We start from the raw sequence: 16,389 nt of genomic DNA, 5'->3' as shown, positions 1-16,389 counted from the left end.
TCACAGCATATCGCGCAGGTCCGTAGGTGGAAGTGGCGCTCCGGCTGGTCTTAGCGCACGCGGCCGTTGTGACCACGTCCGCATAGTGTGTGTACCTTAATCTGCGGTAACAGTGGTTGGCTATCCAATGTCTCTAACGTAGTCACCCGCCTTTTTATAGCATAATGTGGGCACATGCGCGCTACATATGCGCTGTTTCCTCGCAGCCACATTGTCACATGTATAGGCGGTTGGTCCACCCAATTATGAACGAGTGTTACCTCGTAAAATCGACACCAAGCTACAACCGGTATGTACAGGAGAGTTTCTTGAAGCCTTGGCACCAGATCTCTGAATCAGGAGTCATTGAATGTAGGCGACTGTTCGCGATGCCAATGTACAGTCGCGTGCCATGGAGCGAAGTGTAAAGGCTAAACCCCATGAGCGCGATTTTGTGCGCGACAGCGACGAGCGACGGCTTCGAGCGACGGATCGGGCCGTCGCGTGAACAGATCGCTTGGTCTTGTCGCGCGATCGCTCGGTTCTGCAAATCTAGAATTCGTCGCTCGTCGCCCGGAAGTGCTATGAGCGACTAGCCAATAGCGCAAAGCCGGAACTGGATGTACATAACTCCAGTACTTACGATTGTCGGACGGAACGAGCAAACGATCGAATTTTTATACGTGCAAGGATAAGAACCTACTGCAAGACTTTCAGAAATATTTTATGCTGCTTTTTACAGTAAAATACATCAACTTAAGTTAATAAAGCACGCGTCACGCTAGTTTCGGCGCCTATATTGCTGCCCCTCATACCGGCAATAGTGGGGAGACGTCGCTCGAAGTCATCGCTCGCATGGGGTGCGACTTGTAGGCGACAAGCGAACGTGACAGCCATCTCCATCGCGTCGCTTGTCGCTGTCGCGTGCAAAATCGCTTGCAAGGGGTTTATACTTAACTGCTGCATGCGTCTGTTCCGCATGCGAGTGGAATTAGCGCTTGCCTGCCACTGTCGTGCGCAGAATGCGCGGATTAATCGACGCGATCGTTTCCACTGACACTGTGGTGTGCCGCAGCAGCCACTGATAAAGTACGTCGCGTCCCTGTTGTGTTGCTCGATGGTGGAAACGTCTTATCTCTGATAAAAGTTGTTCATGGGAAGCGCGGCTCCTATGAATTTAAATTATTTGGAGGGCTATCTTCGCGTCGCAAAAGATGGTCCAGAGATGAAGCGGCTTCTGAAGAATAAACTCGAGGCGCAGAAAGCTCCGCTGCCAAAGGACTATCAGAGTGAATGTATTGATATTGACTTCATTCAACAGACTTCGCTGCAGTAACAACTCTGCCTGCCGAAGTAGAATTAACAGAACCTTCAGCATATGTATGAGTAAACGTGGAGTCGGGTACCGTGTATCTAGTTGGGGAATCACAGCGTTGCTTGTTTCAACGATGAACAGCACTGCAACTTTTTTCTTTTGATGCCAGGAATAATGAGCTTGCACGTTGGATTGGTGCACACGCCACGAAAGCGACGGCTGTCTTCTAGCAGGTGTAAAACCTGATTTCAGGCATGGTAATGTGGTGGTGACGTTGGCGTACGTTGTACATGGCCGCATTATAGGCCGGAAAGCCAGATGAAGCGATGAAAGCCGATTATCAGGTTTCTCATATGTGTACTATGAACGTCAAATGAAATGCATGCGACGTGATCGGGTGATTTCGTGCAACTGCTACGGCAAACAGATGCACGCGTCGGTAGTCCAAGGCAGGTCCGCAGTGCTCGCGCTTGAATGCTCTGTAGTGTACGGATGTCGGTCGCGCAAGCGTTTCCCAGCGCAGGTACACTACGCCTCGGGAAGCCCAGAAAGATTTCGCACTACAATTGCAGCATCGATTGCACTGATGAACTCCAGGGGAATCCACCGAGAAATGCGATAAGATGAGCGATTGTTGTCAATCAAGTTTTTTTTTTTTTTTTCATAGGCATCGATAATAGGCATCGGTTAGGTTAGGTGCACTGTGCACTGGCGGTGTCAGCCGACGAATGTAGAGAGAATATAGAATGAAAGCAAAGCATCCTGGGTAACGCAACGCTAGCTGAAATCAGTAGAGTCACGCTAACGGTGCGACTTTTCTAGAGCAAAGCATGTAGTGACGAAACGCGAACGCTATAGCCGTGACTCGCAGACGTCTCCCACTCGTGCACGCGGGCTGTCAGCCTTCCAGCGTTGCGCCACGACTCCCTGCAGCTTGGTGCGTGACGTCGACGTTATCGCTAGGCGTTAAGAAATCTCGACAGCTCTTTGCCTCAGTGATCGAGCTAGTGCCTTATTTAGAGTAAGGAACTTGACACGGATACAGAAGGCAGGACACACAACAACGCTTCACTTCAAGTCGCTCTATGCCTTTGACTGTCTATGTTGACTACATAGGAGAGAGAGATCAGCCCTTTTCGTAAGGTGCGCTTTCAGTGCGCGAGACAGGCTCACACTTGCGCCCGCGAGCTCTGCCTAGTGGTTCCTCTGCGACCAGGGTTGCCGTTGGGAATTTTTCAAAAAGAGCCAGAACTGAGGCTAAAAGTAGCCAAAAGTAGCCACGCCACCTGGTCTTGGCGCCAAATTTGTAGCCAAGTAGAAAAGTACCATTATTATAAGCAACTTTTATTAATGAACAATAAATAATATCATTTTGAATCAACACAAGAACACAGAGTAAATAAAGAGCAAGGAAATTTGGTTCTCTTGCTTGGCCTTCAAGCATCAGGTACGTTGCAAATAAATAAAAGTTCAGTCCGCGTAGTTTATCTATAGTGTTCATGCCGGAGTAATTTTGGCACATTCTATTCAACAACTCAGCAGGAACGTCAAACGATGATGCTGTTTTTTCTTGAAGTCGTAGCCCAAATTTGATTCGCAGAATCGCCATGAGCAAGTCCAGCTTCATTTTGTTACGGATCTCTGTTTTCGTCAAGTTCACGCAAGAGAACACGCGCTCTGCATCAGCGTTAGAAATTGGAAGGGTCAAAATTTTCAGTGCTCCTTGCGCCAGGTGTTGAAAAGGGCATTCGCCGCAAGGGTCCTTGTACGATGCCGCTGCGTGCCAGAAAGTCAAACATGATGCGCGATCAAGTGCACCGCTAACACTCTGCAGCTGGCGTATTTCAGACTCCAGTTCGATTGAGGAACATCCAAAAAAATGCAGCGGTAGCTTCATTATGCATTCACGGCTCTTAGCACTTTGTATGCCATCGGGATTTATGGCACACAGTCTTCGAAGTGCAGAGGAGGCATTTGGAAGTCGCTGCTGCAGTCCCATCGCCATTTGCCTCAAGAATTGGAAACAGCGCTCCCTCACGGCCCGTTGGTCTTCAATAGGGACTAGTGAAATCTTCTCTCTGAAGACGTCACCTAGGTCCACTACCTCTGGTTGCAGGAAAATCGACTTCATTTTTGCCAGGTCTAGCGACAGCAGACTTGCCGTTGTGTTGTTCCTCAAAACTGATGGATTCAAAATCCGCCTAAGAATTTCCAAATACAAATTTTCTAGCTCTTGGAAGACAACCAGTGGGTCAGTTGTGTTTGTTTGGAACATTTTGTTCACTCGCCTAACGTTACGGAGAACTGAGGCAAGAAACACGAGGTAAACATATTTTTTTCTGTCTCGATACATCTCTCGTAAAATGCGCACGTTGTAGCTGCGATCTTCTGCTTTCTCAAAAAACTCTTCGAGAGACTGGTACTGCGCCAAAATTCTTTCTATAGAGTCTGCAATAGCAAGCCATCTCGTCTGCGAAAGCGACAGAATCTTGGGCGGTGGATTTGCACTTTCATCTTCCACTGTCACTTCCACTGTCATACTGGCATACAGTCTCTTATAAGCATCTTGCCGGCAGCTGCTGTGTGCAAAGTAGTTGTAGGTTTCTCGCACTAAGTGCTCAACCGCAGAAGGAATCGCCTCCATCGACTTGGATGCCACAAGGTCCAGGCTGTGGCAAGAGCATTTGATCAGAATCAAGTCTTTGTTGTCCTCACTAAGACGACTGAACAGAGAATTGTGTTTGCCGCACATGGCATTTGCACCATCGGTGCAGAGTCCTAGACAGTTCTTGATCGATAGGCCGTGCTTGTCCAACGTCTTCAATACCGTGTCGTGAAGCGTTTCTACCGTTCCATCAGACAGCTCTACGAGATCAAGAAGGGTGGTTGCAATCCTGTTTTCTTCTAAACTCAGAAACCGCACAACCATGCAAAGTTGCTTTGTCGTGGATACATCGGTTGATTCATCCACCATTAGAGAATAGCTGGAGCCGTTCAGTTGTTTGTCCATGTTTTCCGTGAAGTACGGGAAGAGAACATTCGTAATTATAGCCGTGCACTTCGTTTTGTGCAGATCAAAATCATTTAATTCGGAATGCAGAATCTCACCAAGTTCGTCGACAGCATTTATGGAAGTGTGCACTGCAGTGTACAAGGCGATCCTTAACTCTCGGCGAGCCTTTTCATAGTACGTTCGACTCGAAGACGCTAGAAGCTGCGGCAGTTTTTGTTGCGAACTTGGGATTACTGCGCACTCGCGGTGCTTTTTGGTTTCTGCGTGCTTCAACAGATCACTGTAGTGGGGTCGAATGTTGCAATTGCAGTACTTGAAGTGAGCAGTCGTTCCGCCGTCACGTGACGAAATCCATCCTGTAACGCATGGTAATATGCATATTAGATACTAAGCGGCATGCGACTAAACGCCTAAAGAATAGTTTCCGTTTTGCTTACCGCTCAGTTTCTTGTCCTTTCTCCATTCTTCTCGAAACGTGCGCTTTGCTCTTGCGTCTTTTCCCATGGTAGACGCCGGTTTCGGCAAGCCGAAGGCACAAAAACAGAAGCTTTGTCGCCTTGGGGTACACAAGTGTTATTTCACCTGTACTGCTCGTTCCTCTCTGGTGTCATGCCGTGCACACGGCTCCACCTAAACGCATGGTTTCGGATGCATGACCCTAACGGAGAAAGTACTCTAGATTAGTGTTATTTTCTCCAGATGGAGCGCAGCGTCCTTGCGGCCTTTGCTTCGCCGTGCGCTAGAATTAGCGTTATTTTCTCCAGATGGCGCGCAACGTCCTCACGGGCTTTGCTTCGACGTGCGCCCATCACCCAGAGTCCGTGCGTCTGCGCACCCGCGTCTGCTAGTTGGTCTCTATGTGCGCACCGCCGGCGGAGAGAATATATGCGTACAGGACGCGCGCGCTATGGCGCGCGCGCGTCAAGGCGACCGGAACAGCCATGAGGAGAGCAAAGCTTTAAAAATAATTGTTCTTCTTTGTTCTTGCTTGCTGTTGTATATGCAATTGCAAAAAAAATGGCTAGTAAATGCGCCAAAATAGAAGTTCAAAGTAGCCAGAAAGTAGCCAAGGAGCCAACGTGAAATTTTCATCGCCAGACGGGGTCGAAAAGTAGCCAATTTGGCGCAAAGTAGCCACCAACGGCAACCCTGTCTGCGACTGAGCCGTGCCGCCCGCGACAGCGTCGTTTCCGCCGGCGTAGGCCTCCTCCTCCTCCTCCTTCGAGAAGGAAACCTTGCAGGCTTGCATGCCAAGGGCAAGTCGCGCATCGCTGCCTCGAGTGTGTAATCCTCCGGGCGCGACTGATGCCCGATTCCCAGCGGCCGCCCCCATTTGCTCTCTATTCTCTTGGAGCGTGACGCTGTGCTCTCTTCGCTGACGGTTAGCTCGAGGGATGAAAGGCGCGCTGTTGCCTCTAGCAAGAACACGGAGGTTAACGGACTTCTTTTTTCTCTGAAGGTCCCTGCTTGCCCAATCGGGAAAACATTCCTTGGTTTCTGTAGAGAAACTAGGAATTATGTCGGTGTGTGTGTGGCCAGTGGGACGAACGAGCACAAGCATCAGAAGTAGGACAGGTAATCCTGACAGCATGCATTATAACCGAAGGCGAAGTGCTGTGAGGTAACATGTATGGACAATGCGCGCGCAACTGGTTTTATGGAATCTGTCGCCATGCAGAATGGCATAGCGATTTTTCTTCTGGGTCCCAGTCGTGTGCGTACGTGTTCAACGAGAGTGATCAGGAAAGAAGAGGCTGCGAAGAGGACGACGGTTCAGCAAGCCTTCGAATCTGTCGGTTCCTGCAGCTGTTCCGCAGCACAAACTCTTCTGCTCGAACGCTCGCGTTCACCGCCAGGCAAAAAGAGCGGTGGCGCCCGCTGGGCTGTAGTCGTGAGATGTGTCCCCCGATACGGAAGCGACGAAAACGGCGTTCGCGCGGCCCCCAGGGCAGGGCACACGGGCGAGCGACCCGGAACTCGCTCGCCGCGACGCCCAGCGGTCACTGGCGGGCTTCCGGTTGCGTGCGTACGCCGGGAGTCTCACCTCCGAGACCGTCCAACTCGCGCTTCTTGCTCTCCGCCTCTCGTTCCGATCTTCGTCTATCTCTCTCGCACAAAATTCTGTCGTGAAAGTCTGCCAGGAACAATGGCAAGCGGCGGCCGTACGAGAGCGGTCGCCTCTCTCTGCTGTGCGAACGCTAACAAGAAAGCCATGCGCACGCGAAGGCCGTAGTTTGGTCAACATATTCGGCACCGATCGCGGAGGTCGAGTGGCGAAACCTACCGGCATAGAGTTTCTCACTACATTACCTAGAGGGAAATCTGGCGTTGCTGCGCTGTGGTATGCATGGGAATGCCGGTATATTGTGGATTCGGATTGGCATCGTTCTCGTAGAGACAGAACACCTTAAAGACGCGCTTGGCAAATACCGTTCCGTCTGTCACAGTGATTCACTTTCTACTAAAACAGCACGTGAAAAGCTGTTTTAGCTTTATTATTACGCGAAAACATGTTTTGTTTAACTATGAGAACTTGTTATTGTGTGTACGACTACATGCTACGTAAAAAGTATCAGCGGGCCGCTAAAGTTGGAGGACAGACGACAAGGTTCGCGCTCCGCTTTGAAACAGTTGGTCGTCTGTTCTTGCTTTTCTTCGCTTGGTCATGCATCGCGGGTGAGTAAAGATGTAATATGAGTGAATGGAAACATTTTATGAAGATTTTACTTTGAGAACGCGTTATTTGCGTAGCCATATCCACGTTTTAGACGAAGCCTCTTACAACACCAGCCAACACGAGCCTCGCAGGCACATATACCATCATTCCCATGACGGCACGGTACCCCCTTAAGAAACTCCCATAGACGGTGGCGCCAGATTACCCTCTAGGTGTTATAGTGAGAAACTCTATGCCTGCCGGTTCGCGGGCTGCTCCGTTCGCGATTCCCATTCCATAGAGTTTCTCACTATAACACCTAGAGGGTAATCTGGCGCCACCGTCTATGGGAGTTTCTTAAGGGGGCACCGTGCCGTCATGGGAATGACGGTATATGTGTCTGCGAGGCTCGTGTTGGCTGGTGTTGTAAGAGGCTTCGTCTAAAACGTGGATATGGCTACGCAAATAACGCGTTCTCAAAGTAAAATATTCATAAAATGTTTCCATTCACGCATATTACATCGTTACTCACCCACAATGCATGACCAAGCGAAGAAAAGCAAGAAGAGACGGCCAACTGTTTCAAAGCGAGCGTGAACCTTGTCGTCTGTCCTCCAACTTTAGCGGCCTGCTGATACTTTTTACGTAACATGTAGTCGTACACAAAATAACAAGTTCTCATAGTTAAACAAAACATGTTTTCGCGTAATAGTAAAGCTAAAACAGCTTTTCACGTGCTGTTTTAGTAGAAAATTAATCATTGTGACAGATGGAACGGTACTTGCCAAGCGCGTCTTCAAGGTGTCCTGTCTCTACGAGAACGATGCCAATCCGAAGTCACAATATACCGGCATTCCCATGCATACCACAGCGCAGCAGCGCCAGATTTCCCTCTAGGTAATGTAGTGAGAAACTCTATGGGCGATTCCAACCTCGCTTGTGATGGCAGCAGCGTCGTCAGTCTGCGCCGCCCGCTGCGCTGAGGTAGGGTGGCTAGAATTGGGAGGTGTGAAGACCGCGGCGTCGCCGCCATTGCCTAGGGAGGCCCCGCTGCGCGTTCCTCCCACTGGGGGAAAATTTGGCGCTTCCGTCGGGGGCGCGGGTAGGGTGGCTAGCGCGGGGGCGCCGTAAGCTTGTCAGTCTCGTAGGCCACGGTGCAGTACAATGTAACTCTCGTGGTCGGTGTAGTGCAACTGCGTTTTTCCCGCGTTTCCTAAGCTTTTCTTCAAAGTAGGTGGTGTGAACTGCTGTCGCTATCCCCTGACACCCTGTGAACATGTTGCAACGGCATGGAAGGTCGACAGCAGTGCCTTGACATTGAAAGTTGCACCCAAGTTGACATGTTCACACATATACCCTATGGATTTGAAAAGATGCGGGTAAATCTGGCCTTCAATATTATCAACAGTGCAGTTGTGCACGCCATGAACTTACACAAAGAAAAAATTGAGCAACAGTGCTCAAATCTGGAGCCAACAAGGGTGTTCATTGACGTGATGGCTCAAACAATTGAAGCCATGACATCACGGTTTCTAGCTGAAGCTTTGAGGTATGCACAGCTAGTAGAGCAACTGTGCTCAATTTCGTGTGCCAGTGGTAAATGCTTTTCGTGTTGTTTCAGACGTGGCAGTGCTCAAGAAACTGCACTTAACAGCATGCTGGCGTTTCTGGATCAGTGGGAGGCCCATGCTAAAGGGCTCGGCTTCTTAAGCAAGGGCACATCAGAAGGTCTGCGTGTGACCATACATTCCACTGAAGACCTCTTGACATATCTAACTGAGAAGGCTGAGTTCAGGTTCTTGATGACTTCCCGCCTCAGTCAGGATTGCCTGGAGCGTTCATTTGGTATTGTGAGACAGTCCAGCGGAGCCAATGATCACCCCACTCCTGCGCAGTTCATCATTATAATTAAGTATGCAAGCTTATGCATTTCAGTCTGGGGGGGCTTCAGTATCCCTTAGTCTGTCTATACAACCTCATTCAGACACTCGAGGACAGGTTTACTCAGGCATTTAGCACTACGCGACTGCACGCAAAAGTTGTCAAGAATTTATTGCTTCTAGCAGCCAATGTGGCACAGATTTGCTGCAGGAAGCATGCATTCCGCTGATCTAACAGGATCGGTGTCTAGGTTTTATTGTATAACACATATTCACTTTTTAAAAATCAGTGTGTCATCCACAACAAAGCCAAGAAGGTTAAGCCTTGTGTTTTGTAAAAATATGATATGCAATTATTGTGTTATTTCCAATAAACATGTATTAAGTCGCAAGCGCTTTGTACTTTCTAGAATTTCTTCACCACAATGCTGATATATTGCATGAACTTCTTCCATTTAATGTTACAATCCCAAATATTTGACTTATGTGCGGGCGACACATTCAAGGTTATTCCAATGCGCTGGCCTTGCGCGGCGGTTCCTATGAACTATATACTTTCGGCGAGGCATAGGCGCGCTAATCTCGGCAAGGGGTGGTCGCAAAAACCATTGCTGTGTCTGCTGCGTAGTCGGTGCTCGCTGTTTCCATGTGGAATGAGAGCAGCGAAACATTAAATTCTCTCAGCATCTACAATGTAGAGAAAAAAGTCTGGTCAGATTCTAACGCATTCAAACGCTAAAACTAAGCGCTACCAAATCATTTTCCCGCCCGGGGGTATGCAGACGCCGCGAGAAACTACGGCGCCCTAAACGGCGCCCCGGCCGGCAGCGCCGTCACGCGGCAGGAACGCGTTTTGGGGCCAGCTTCCGGAGGCCGGTCTTCACACCTCCCCATTCTAGCCACCCTAGCTGAGGTGAGGGCGGCGTGCATTCCGCAGCTGCGGCGCGCTGACCGTTGGAACTTTTTGTCGCTTTCCCGCAAATGTCGCAAATGTCGCAAATATACTACAGCGAGTAGCCTTTCTTATTGTACAATGCCCGATGCATATATGGCGTCTGGGTGGCCGTTAACTATAATTAGGCGCACATTCGGGGGGAATGTCAGGATGTCCTGACCGCCCCTTAAAGTTTGTGTGCGCAGCGCCGGCATATACTACACGTGACAAATTCATCAAGCTTCCTGCTTCCCACCTCTTACTGTTATTTTGCTGTCGAGAGGCAAGAAAGCTTCAATAATTGTTTAAGAGAACCCGCGAGCACGTAAAGCACTTACCATCGTCGTCGTCATTATCATCATCATCAATCACCATTTCAAAGTCAAATCCCCCTCCCCCCTTGAAAAAACCTGGACCCACGCCTGACTATAATAATTATACAACCTCTACCTTTTTTATGTGTCTTTCGTGAATTATGTCGAGCTGCGCAGGGCGGCGTCTCTTATAGCTTGTATGTTATCGGAATCTTGTTCGACAATCGCAGTTCGCTTCGCTCACTTCACGCCTGTGTTATCGACTTTCGCTCTCGATGTTTAGCGCTTCCGCCAGGCTGTGACCATTTCGCGATAGGTAAAAGATAGCGCAGCGCGCAGAGAGCTCGCTGTGCATTAAACTATAGAAAAAATATAGTAAAATAACTTGAAAACTACGAATGACTGTATAGTAGGGATTCCGCCTTGATTTCTTTATAATGGGCACCGTTTTACGTTCCCTTACACAAACATTGATGTCTACAGCATGTGAGGGAGCGTCTGACTTATTAAAGGGACAGTAAAGCGACACAATAAATCAGTTGAGACTAATAAAGCATTGTTTGAGAACCCTGCAGGCAGTCATTTCAACATAATAGTTTGATTATTAGATGACAAAAATCAAGGTCGAAGTATCAGTAGTTGAATTTCGTGCCGAAACCCCGACGTCGGTACGTCACTGTGACGTCAGGGATTCCAAAGTGTGTTTTCGCATTTGGGCCGCGTTGGCTGAGTAAAGGTTCCAGAAACTTGCCATGTTTAATATTTGGTTCCTTTAGAACACAATGTAGTCAGTCCGTGCCGCTATATAATCAAGTGGGCCCTAGAAGATGCCATCAAAATCCATGACGTCACAGCGACGAGGTGCGGGAACGTCAAGGAGGCGTCACCACCCGTTTTTTTGTTCTTGCGCTTCTTCTGGTTTACCAAGCGTCTTATCCTGGTAAGAGTCGTGTTTTTGGTGTCATAGAAAGGTAATTTACCGCGCCGCAGCGATCGAGCTTAATTTTTGCCCGGTTGAAGATCGGTCTTAGACGGATTATCAAAGACCGCTGTAGATTCCATGAAGAGTATCCAGATACACGCACAATATTTCTGGGAGGCTCCGGAAGAATTGAAAATCACGCATCCACTGCTGACGTATGCAATGGATGCGCGTGGAACGCTGATTCCACTGCGCGACAGTTGGCGCGAGAACAGCAAGGACACTGTCTGTTCGTGTAAACCTTCGGAAGGCCGAGTCGTGTCAAAAAACCACGCATTGGCGCCGACTCTTGCGGCCGACTGTCGCGGCGATGACGGAGTAGTCGCTGCGTGAGCGGAATGCCGGTGGCGGGCGCATTCGGCGGGCGCGAGCAGGACGCCGTGCGTAACCGGTGCATGGCTATGCGCCATGCGTTCGCGTAAAGCTCGCTCGACTAGCCAGCATTCCGCGCAGCTTTCGCGCGCTGCCTAACTCGCGATTTACCTCAATCTCTTCGGACCCGCATAGAGAGCACTGGTCTGTTCTCGCGCGCGTCCTTTGAACTAACACTATATACACACTTGTAATAAACGAGACCTCGCTTTGTTTCCCCCTTTTTTTCTTTTAATCCCATTAGAGGGCCTCGGTGAATGTCGGCGTATCTCCCCGGGAGGAGTAGGGAAGGAGCAATATAAGCAGGAAAGCGACAGGACTGTCGCTGCGTGTGCGTATGGGCCGCGCAAGAGTTCGCATGCGATCTTCATCCGTGCGGACCGCCGGGGCTCGCAGATCAGCGCACGCTCGATCCGACTCGACGATCGCGGTGTTTATTAATGCGTCAGTACCCCGTGTTGCAAATGGGTCGCAAGCCCCAAGGGTAGCGTTGGCCTGGCGGCCTGGGGCACAGCTGGAAGCATCCGAAGGTCCTGGCAAAGGATGAGTCGACTGCTAGCAGAACAACTTGTTTATTTTAGCATCGCAAAAGAACGGCCGGTCAGGTCGACCGGAGTGGAGAGACGGGAGAGCACGTTACTCGACGGAAGAAATCGGAGCCTCTCTCTCGGCGTCCGGGGGCAGCTGCTTTTATACTCTCGGAGTCGAGGGAAAGAAGGAACGGCTCGGGATGAGGCGCACGTGACGGCGGTGCACGGACACGTTGAGACTAGAAGTGACGCATCCACCGGGCCGGCGCCGGTCAGACCTCCTCGCTTCACAGTTGGGGAGCTCCTCTCCCCGGCTGTCGCGCTTTGACAAGCGTGGGCACCAACATGCACAGGAAGTTCGAAGGAGGCTTGTGGGCTTTTATGGGTCCGTCTTTTTCGAAGCTTCCGAGCCTTTTTGGTCACCTAGTGGTGTAAATTTGATATCATCGGATCCGTGAAGAAGAGAAGATTCAGCGGATACCTGATTTTGAGGTGGGCCACCCCTTTTTTGGACTTCATTGGAACTTTTGTGCTCACGCCACGCTGGCCGAGAGCTAGCGTCTGGTAGACCTAGCGCGGCATGGCAGCAATGCACGTTGAAGGGGAAGTGCTCCCGGCGGAGGACTTTACTGAAGACCTGGGATGGCGGACAGTGTCCAACCGAAAATCTAGAACTACGACGAGGCATGGATTAGGTGATGGCGGTTCGCCAAGTGAGATGCCTGAACGACGGGGCGCAGGTGAACGGCGCGGAGGCTCGGCAATCAAGAATCGCATTGTGAAGGCGTCGCGCATGCCACCGATGCCACAAGAACACATCAAAATAGTCATTCGCCCACGGGGTGGACTGAATTTGGAGAGAGTTAGCTCTACAGCGGTGGGCAAGGCAATCGTAGAGGCGGCAGGCCTCGGTATTGAACAGATTCGGGAAGATGTTATTTGCACGAACTTTATGCAAAATATCTTGGTGGCTAGTACGCCAGAAAGGAGCAACGCTGAACGATATGTGAGACTCAGGTCAATCAGAGTGGCAGACAAGGATTTTGAAGTCAGTGCGTACGAGACGGCCCCACACACTACGTGTAAGGGGGTCATTCGCAATGTAGACATTATGGATGGCCCCGCGACACTTGAGCGGAACATTGTTAACGATCGCAATCCGCTGGCTATGGCGGCCAAACGCATCAAAAACACAGGATCAGTCATCATTGTTTTCGATGGGTTAAAGGTGCCCAATTTCGTCAGATATGGGCCAACTCTGGTACGGTGCTTCCTGTATCGAAAGCAGTTGGATGTATGTTATGTGTGTGGCAAGCTTGGACATCGGGCGGACGTCTGCCCAGCCCCCGATTGTTTTGAATGCCGAGGATGCGGGGCTCGGAACCCTGAAGAGGATCACAACTGTGTGCCTTGTTGCAAGCTTTGTGGCGGACGACACCTGACCGCGGATAAACAATGCAGACAACGGTACCAGCTTCCCTACGTCGTGCGTGTTCGACGACAGAAGAGAGCCAGGGCGGAGCTAACGGCGGAACAAGAGGCAGCCGAGATGGTGCAGCTGGTGAGCGCCCGCCAACGCTCTAAGGGACGCTCGCGCTCTAGGAGCCGCTCCAGGTCGAGGCAGCGGCCATCTTCTGGGACTCGTACGACCAGGAGCCGATCCGTTTCTATGGAGGCGCGGGTGCGCTTTCCTGCAGCTGGTGGCGGCGGCGGCGCAGCTGGGAGCCAGACCACCTGGGCTGACAAGGTCAAGGGTGGCATCAGCGCCGGCCGAGCGCCCGAGCAGCGCCAGGAGCATGTGGATGGTAATAAGGATAGGGATAGGATTGCGCAATTGGAGAGAGAGAATCGTAGTTTAAAAGCAGCCATTGACGGGCTTATCAAAGAGATAGCTGAACTTAGGAACGGCCTACCTTCCGGTAACAACGATAGCTTAAGACAGACTGGGAAACCTGATGACTCGGTTGAGGTACCAAGGTCTGTGGAGGTCGCAGAACAGAACATGGCGGACGAAGAGACGCCTGCTCCGAAAAAGAGGGCCTTATCCTCGACCGTGCGGATTCAGGGTAAAGTCGGTTCCGAGCTTAAAGCAATGATGGCGACATTGCAAGAAAGTGTAAATCAGATCATTAGTAGACTGGAGCGGATAGAAGAACGGGAAAATATCACAGATCAGAGATTAGGCAAAATTGAAATATATCTAAACGAGGCGGTGGTCCCTGTTATGGAGCGCGAGTGCACTCGGCCGCTAGCCCAGCAGGGTAAGTCGCCGAGTGGACTTGAGCTCAAAACTAGTTCACCAAATTTCCGTGGTCAAGATGGCTCTGTTAAATAGTTCATTTAGTATTTGGCAGTGGAATTGTAGGGGGTTCAATCATAAGAAGGCGTCTCTGCAGCAGTTTGTTAGAACGCATGGTGTCAAGCCTCAAGTTATCATGTTACAGGAAACACTGACGTCTAACGTGACCTTAACGAATTTCAAAGCGGAAGTTAAGGATAATGAACAGGGCAGAGGACTCGCTACTCTCATTAATAGGAGGTTGGCGTATATTAGACATGATCTTCACATGGCAGATTGCAAGATTGAATATATTATGGTGGAAGTAATCTTAGGTCGGCAAAGGTCATGTCAGAGGAGCGTTTACCTGCTTAACCTGTACAGTAGCCCCCGGGACACGAAGCAGAGTTTCAAATCTCTCTTGACCAGGGCAACCAATCTGGCTAAGGATGCACCGTTGCTTATTGGAGGGGACTTCAATGCACCATATCATGTGTGGAAGTATGTTTATAGCACTATTAAGGGGGAGAGACTATGGCAGCAGGCACTAGACTTTAATTTAACTCTGATTACAGACCCCTCGTATCCCACCAGATGTGGCACGTCGACATGTAGAGATTCGACACCTGATCTCACTTTTGTTCGGGGGGTGGTGGATTCGTCCTGGTCCAATTCTAATAAAGATTTTGGTAGCGATCATTACATAATTATGATTACTTTGGCAGTGGCTAATAAAAAGGAGCGCACTTTCAGGATGGTTGACTGGGATGCATTTAGGAAAAGAAGAGCGCAGAGAATCGATGATGAAGGAAATGAGTTGACCTTGGAACAGTGGACTAGTCAGCTTAAAAGTGACGTTGAGGCGTCCACTAAAGAGGTTCAGACCGATATTGACACGGAACACATGGATAGTCGCCTGGCACATTTGTTGGAAGCAAAGCAGTCGATGTTAGCGAGATGGAAGGGTCAGAGATTAAATAGAAGGCTTAGAAAGCGTATAGCAGTGGTTAATCAGGAAATTGAAGACCATTGTCGGGTACTGTGCAAGCAGCAATGGGATGAAGTGTGCAATTCTATTGATGGTCGCATTAAGAGGGGAGGCGCATGGAGTTTGCTCAGACATTTACTAGATGAGACAAACACTAAGTCTAATCAGAGGACTGTGATAGGTAAGCTGGTCCATCAGGCGTGTCGGGACTCCACGGAGCAGGAGTTGCTAAAGGATTTGGCTCAGAGATACCTTCCTTTGGAGACCTGGCACGATACACCTGATGTGGTTTTGGAATATAGTGGAGACAAAAATGCAGCTATGGACGCGGAATTTACTGAAAGTGATATCAGGATGGCGCTGCAGAATCTTAATGGTCGATCGGCATCAGGGCCGGATGGCATTACGAATAAAATGCTACGGAATTTAGACGATGGGTCAATTGAGTTCCTTACGCCTATGGAAGGAAGGCTCTTTCCCGGAAGAGTGGAAACTGGCAACTACTGTTCTGATACCCAAACCGGGCAAGGCCATAGGGCTTGAAAATCTCAGACCCATTTCCCTGACGTCGTGTTTGGGAAAAGTCGCTGAGCATGCCATTTTAAATAGGCTAACGCGTTATGTTGAGGGCAATGGGGTCTTTCCGCATTCGATGATAGGATTTCGGCCCGGCCTCTCGACTCAGGATGCTATGATCAGGATTAAGCATCAGATCCTTGACCGGCGAACAAGGGATACTAAGGCACTAATTGGACTTGATGTGGAAAAAGCTTTCGATAAAATCCGACATTCTTTCATTCTACGGGTGCTATCGGACTTGAATATGGGGCAGCGGCTTTTCAATTTTGTCAAGGCTTTCCTTACGGATAGAAAGACATGTCTCAGGTTTGGGGAGATAAAATCGGAAGTCGTTAAATTGGGTTGCTGTGGTACTCCGCAGGGATCCGTACTCTCGCCTATGTTATTCAATCTGGCGATGTCGAAGTTGGCTAATAGACTGGGCACTGTCCAGGATATTGGCTATTCTATCTACGCGGATGACATTACTATATGGAGTGTCGGTGGTAGTGATGGAGAGCTTGAGGCTAGGCTGCAGCAGGTGGTAACGCTTACGGAGGAGTACCTGGGTCTCATGGGGCTCAAGTGCT

General features: G+C 49.9%; 1 protein-coding gene across 4 annotated transcripts in view; it reads left to right on the top strand.

Moving 5' to 3' along the window:
* LOC142571339 (band 4.1-like protein 4) overlaps positions 1-16,389 on the top strand; it is a 230,905-nt gene that overhangs the window by 97,637 nt on the left and 116,879 nt on the right. The gene's annotated exons all lie outside the window — the stretch shown is intronic.

This window comes from Dermacentor variabilis, chromosome 2 (genome assembly GCF_050947875.1).
Source record: "Dermacentor variabilis isolate Ectoservices chromosome 2, ASM5094787v1, whole genome shotgun sequence".
NCBI lineage: Eukaryota > Metazoa > Arthropoda > Arachnida > Ixodida > Ixodidae > Dermacentor > Dermacentor variabilis.
This window is presented reverse-complemented; position numbering and strand designations above follow the sequence as displayed.